Source organism: Teleopsis dalmanni, chromosome 1 (genome assembly GCF_002237135.1).
Source record: "Teleopsis dalmanni isolate 2A chromosome 1, ASM223713v2, whole genome shotgun sequence".
Classification (NCBI taxonomy): Eukaryota; Metazoa; Arthropoda; class Insecta; order Diptera; family Diopsidae; genus Teleopsis; species Teleopsis dalmanni.
The window spans coordinates 148940357-148946029 of record NC_051846.1 but is presented as its reverse complement, the minus strand read 5'-3'; positions in this window follow the sequence as shown (position 1 = coordinate 148946029).

Genomic DNA, 5673 nt, shown 5'->3' with positions numbered 1-5673 from the left:
CTGTAATTTTGACAAGAAATGTGAGAAAGACTAATGATAGTACGTCTTTAAAACATCTGTCTTAAGTGCTTAAGCCCAGGAAAATTTTTAACAAACAAATATTATGAGTGATGTGGCGCATTTCATGTTAAAGGGAATAGTAAATTATCACTCTTATGTCATAGAAAACATCCTAAATTTTAAAAAAAAGCACCTTCTTACTGTCAAAAAGTGAAAATGTGGTATAGAACCTCGGTGCTAATATGATTACAGGACCATACCTTTTCGAAGACGTCAGTGGCAAAGTAATAATAATGAATCAGGTACGTTTCATCGGTGTGACCTGCATTCAGGCCCTGCTGCTACATCAGTGTAGGATTGTAATCAGTGCGTGAGCATTCTCCATTCTTTTCCTTCACCCCCTCCTCACAACACACAAAACAAAAAAAATGAAAGAAAACGGGTGCGTTATTGGGCACCAATTTTTTGATGCAGATTGTTGGTGAAAATGATATGCAAGTTTTAAAAGATGATACATTACCTCATACAGCTTGACAATTCAAAAAATGGTAAATGGCTGACCTTCGCAAGCACCCGATTTGACACAGTCAGATTTTTTCCGAAGTGGTTGTGGAGGGCTATTTGAAGTTTTAGATTAATATTAACAAGTCAATGAAGATAGATGAGCTTTAGACCAACACAGTTCAGAAAATAGTCTTAATAATGACTATAATAGTGATAATCCAATTGGATATACCAACAATGTGCACTTAACGCCATTTTAGCTTAAGGTATGCAATCTTAAGAAATTGACGTGACGAAGTCTCTTTAAGCCTAGTCAATATAATACATAATAGCAAACTTAACCCTTTAACTACCAGACAATTTCATACTTGAAATTTTATGGTGAAATTTCTATAGTAAATAGTAAAGTGAAACAAGTTCAAGTAAATGAGAAAAGTTTAATATATATTTAATAGATTACTCTCACTTTCTTTTTACCTAAAAAATATAAAATATTCTGAGCACATTAAAAAATATTCAAAACTAGCCGTGGTGTACCACACGGTGTTCCGGAGTAGGTTAATTCGGTTGGTGTCTTCATAGTCACTGAGATAACTAAGTTTACTTATGTATGATACATTTACTTCATATAGTTCCAAAGTTGGAACTTTTATACTTAATATATCCTTTTTTAGACTATGTTTCTAAGTATGGTGTAAATGCAGGATCTTTAGCCATGGAATAATAATATGTATTAGTATTTTCCTAAACTGATCGCAATATAAGGTTATAAGGTTATGGTCATAAGTTATGTACACAGTTTGTCCAGAAAGTTTCAACGTGAGGTCACAAGCGATCTAACACAAATAGTTCATAACTTTTGAGCGTTGACTATAAATGATAGGTCATATGACTGTAGTAAATTTAGATTCTATATTGATTGTCTTATACCTTATAATGCTGTGTTGAATCCCGATCACGAAACTTTGGATAGTGTTTAATAAGTTGAGTGATTAAATTTCTTAGGTAAATTTTCATTCCATATTAGCTTTTTTTGAGGTTCTCGTAATACTGTATTAGAATCAGGCAACATTGGTGAATTTCAAGTATTAATTGATGTGTCAACTAAGATTACGTCCGGATATTCATAGAATGATCTAATATTAAAAAAGTCAATAGTTTTGAATGAAATTTCAAATTTTGCTCTCAGCTGTTAAAATTTGTATTTACAACAGATATTGGAAAAATGTTAATTTACATCCTGCCGATCGGCTTTTTCAACTCATTATATGGAAGAGTAGTCCGATGTCATTAAAACTGATGCTATCATTTCAATAAGGTAACGGACGAGACTCGTGGACCTCTATATCTTGCTGCAAGATATCTTTTAAGAATTATTAAGGAAAGCAAAATTAATTATCTAAGAGCAGGGTTCTCCAGACCAGATAAGATCAGGGTTCAAATTCAAATCACTGAATAGGTTGGAAGGTCGCAGAAATAAATATGTTACATACGTTCATAATTTTGTTTTTAATGTAATGACTTGCGGTACTAGATACGAAATTCTTGAACCAGTAGTACGAAGAAATGTATTCTAAAATATTTGTTAATTAAGTAAATTAAAATGAAGTGTGATAATTTATTAAAAACATTTTAATTCACTTATTTGGGATACCATAAAAATAAAATAATGTAATAACCAAAATAAAACAAAGAAAAATTTCATGTCGCGGAAACCACAAAGATTAGCATCGGATCGTGCTTTGGACAGCCCTAATCTAAGAGGATCTCAATTTTTATACTTTAATTTTTTATATTTACGATTGATTTAGAGGGTCATAAAGTCTGATAACAGCTTGTTGGAATTGGGATGGTGATTTATATGATTCTGTGCCTTTTTTCGATATCCTGTACCTTGATTAGTATTGAAAATACATCCCTCCTCCTACACTATTTCGTTCCTATCTAGCGAGATATCATGGTTATTGTGTGTCTTTTTTTTGTGGCTGCTATATATATTTCTGGCCTAATAATGAAAATGCGAATATTTATCAACAAAAATTCTTTTATTGTTTTTTAAAGTATTCTCCAGCCTGATTTATATACTTTTGCATACGCTCAAACCCATTGTCGAAGCACTTTTTCCACTCCGATTGAGACACCTCCAAAACATGGTTTTCGAACGCTTCAACAGCGTCTTTTGGCGACAAAAATCATTGATCACGCATTTTTTTCTTGATGTGCGGGAATAAAAAGAAGTCATTGGTTGCCAAGTCAAGGTTTTACGGCGGATGACCCATCAATTCGACGTTTTGACCGGTCAAAAAGGCACTGCTTTGAGTCGATGTGTGAGAGCTCGCGTTTTCATGGTGAACAATGATTCGTCTTCTCTTGTTCGTTTTTCGAATTTCTTCGAAGACTTCTGGCAACAAATTGTTGTGTACCACTCAGAAATGACTTTTTTTTGATGATATACAGAGAGATGAATTTTGCAAGTCAATTAACAATTAAATAATAACACGTTCTGAGTGATGTTATGCTAAAAAATGGAAATGTCAGATTGCACCTGGCAACACTTAGTGTTGCCTAGGCCAGAAATATATATAGCAGCTGTCGTATATGAACAGTTAATAAATTTAAGAAAAAATATAATTTCAATATATTTAAGAAAAACTATTGTACAATTAAAATTATCAATTCCTGCAGGTCTTCACGAGTATGAACTCAAAAGTCATAATAAAAATACTGTTTGATGTAAATACCACTTATCGGAGAGAAGTTTAAAATCCTTTAATTGAATTTTGAGTTCTTCCTTTATTTGTATCTAATTTCCACTGGTTTTCATCATTTATTTTATTAGAGCAAATCAGAGCAATAAAATACTTGTTTCCTCGTGAAAATTCGTATTGAAGTTAAAATATTTATGACAGGCAATGAATTTTTATTATTCCTGATGAATATTAAAATTTTTATGAGTTGCCATAAAAGTGATGGGGAGAGAAATGAAATTCATTTATTTAAAATTATTTGTCGTATGTCAGATGGAAGAGAGAGTTTAAATCCTTGTTGTTTTATTTGAATTTACACTGAATTTACAAATAATTACGTCCACCTGCGAAATATGTCAGCTGTTGCTTGAGGTATTGAAAAACAAGAAAACACGAATACTGGCTAGGATGAAAGGAAAACCATCACAAAACATAAAACAATGGGAAAACATAAACAAAATGTGCAAAATTTTGTCAACTCATTCAATGTCCTGAAAATAGCAGCAACTTGTCGTTCACAGGGAACATCATTAAACGTCAGCGAGCTACGAAAAATTTGTGCAAAATATACGAGTTTAGTCCGCAGATAGATTAAAATGAAGAGTGGCAGCTTGCTTCGTTCTATCGATTAAGGCGCACGCCACAGGAATCCTTCATTTATTGTTGCTCCTTTGTGTTTGCGGCAAGGCAGCATGCATCTACAAAGTTATGCGTACTCGGTCCTTGGTTCCCGACACCCGGCACCCGGTCCCCGGTCTCCGGTCCTCAGTTGTCGTTACTGTTTGTCTTTGTAAATTGTAACTTTTTGAAGTAAAAAAAAAATATTGTACTTAAATTTATGTTGGCTGGAATATGATTTTATCATTTATCAATTAATCATGTTGTATTCCCTGCGGCAATGTTGTTTAAATACTCGTGGGTGCTGTAAACATTTGCTTTGAATGTTAGCCAAATTTAATTTGCAGGCGAGAAATGGCAAGTGAAATAGTATCATTATTGCGAAAATGGCAACAATAACGTTAATGCTAATGCTAATGATAATGATGATGATGTTGATAATGTTGATGATATGGATGATAATGATAATGATAATGATGTTGATGATTTATTTAAAAGTAATTGTAACAAGTGTTCGGAAAAATGTCCTTCAGTTGCTACTGGCATTTGCTTTCTCTCTTAAGTGCTTAGCGCGGACTTAACGCTGCTAAGCTTTTAATGCCTAAACAAAATATGTTGAGCTGTACTCCTGTACTCCTTACAATGCACAAACATTTGCCTGAAATTTGGTTAACCATTTGCATTGTTAATTTAAAACTTAAAAGCTTTCTTCTCGGCGTTAATTAAAAATTTTGCCCAACACATGCATATATCCTCCTACTGATCCTATGTAATCTGATCTCTTGCACCGCTTCTTCTTTTGTTGTTCTGTTAAGAGTTAATAAACAATTTATATTTTTTGCGGCTTATAGAAACTTTTCCTTTGTTCTTGTCTTGTTTTTCCGTTGTTTTTCTTTTCCACCCCGTGTTGCCATTTTCATGCGGCTTTTCCAATTTTTTTTCATTAAAAAAAACAGTTGCTCCTGCACAGCATCAGCATCAGCATCAGCACGTGCCCGTTTCAATCTAGTACATATTCCTCCACACTCGTAACAATAATTAATGAAGATAATGATATGACGCATTATCTGAGTACAAATTGTTTACGTTAGTGATTTTTATTACTAGTCGAATAAAATGCGTGCCTCTCCCCTGTATCTGCTACGTACCACTATGATGAACTTCTGGTATGGTATAATATTGGGATATGATGGATGAATTGCGGCTTTTGTATTGAATTTATTGAAAGTTATGAGTGCGTTTATTGTTCGGTAGTTAAACAATAAATTCATTTTCGATAAACAAAGACTCGTTATTAATTTTGAATTATTAGCACAAAATAACAATGGGTCAAGGATTTAAGAAGATTATGCGTACCCAGCACAATACCACAATGCTAACTAAAACAGGTGCAAACATAATATACATATATTTATTTCATTTGTATATGGAAATAAAAATAATTTTGGATTTAAAATTAATTATTCAAAATTTTGACAGTTCTTAATGAACACTACCAGAATGACAAGGTGTTACCAAGTAGTTTATTACTGTAATTTGGTGTTTGCCAAATAATGGTCATGTTTTCTGTAAATTTATTTTTAGTGTTCATAAATTCAGAAATTAATTACTGTATATTTCTGAAATATTTATAATTTAAAATATAATTCAATTGTTTATTTTGTATTTATAATAACTCAAAAAAATTGTGATGAAAATTTAACGTTGGAAGTGTAGAAAGAGCGAGATAGAGAAAGAGCGAGATAGAGAAAGAGCGAGATAGAGAAAGAGAGAGAGAGAGAGGGAGAGAGAGAGAGAGAGAGAG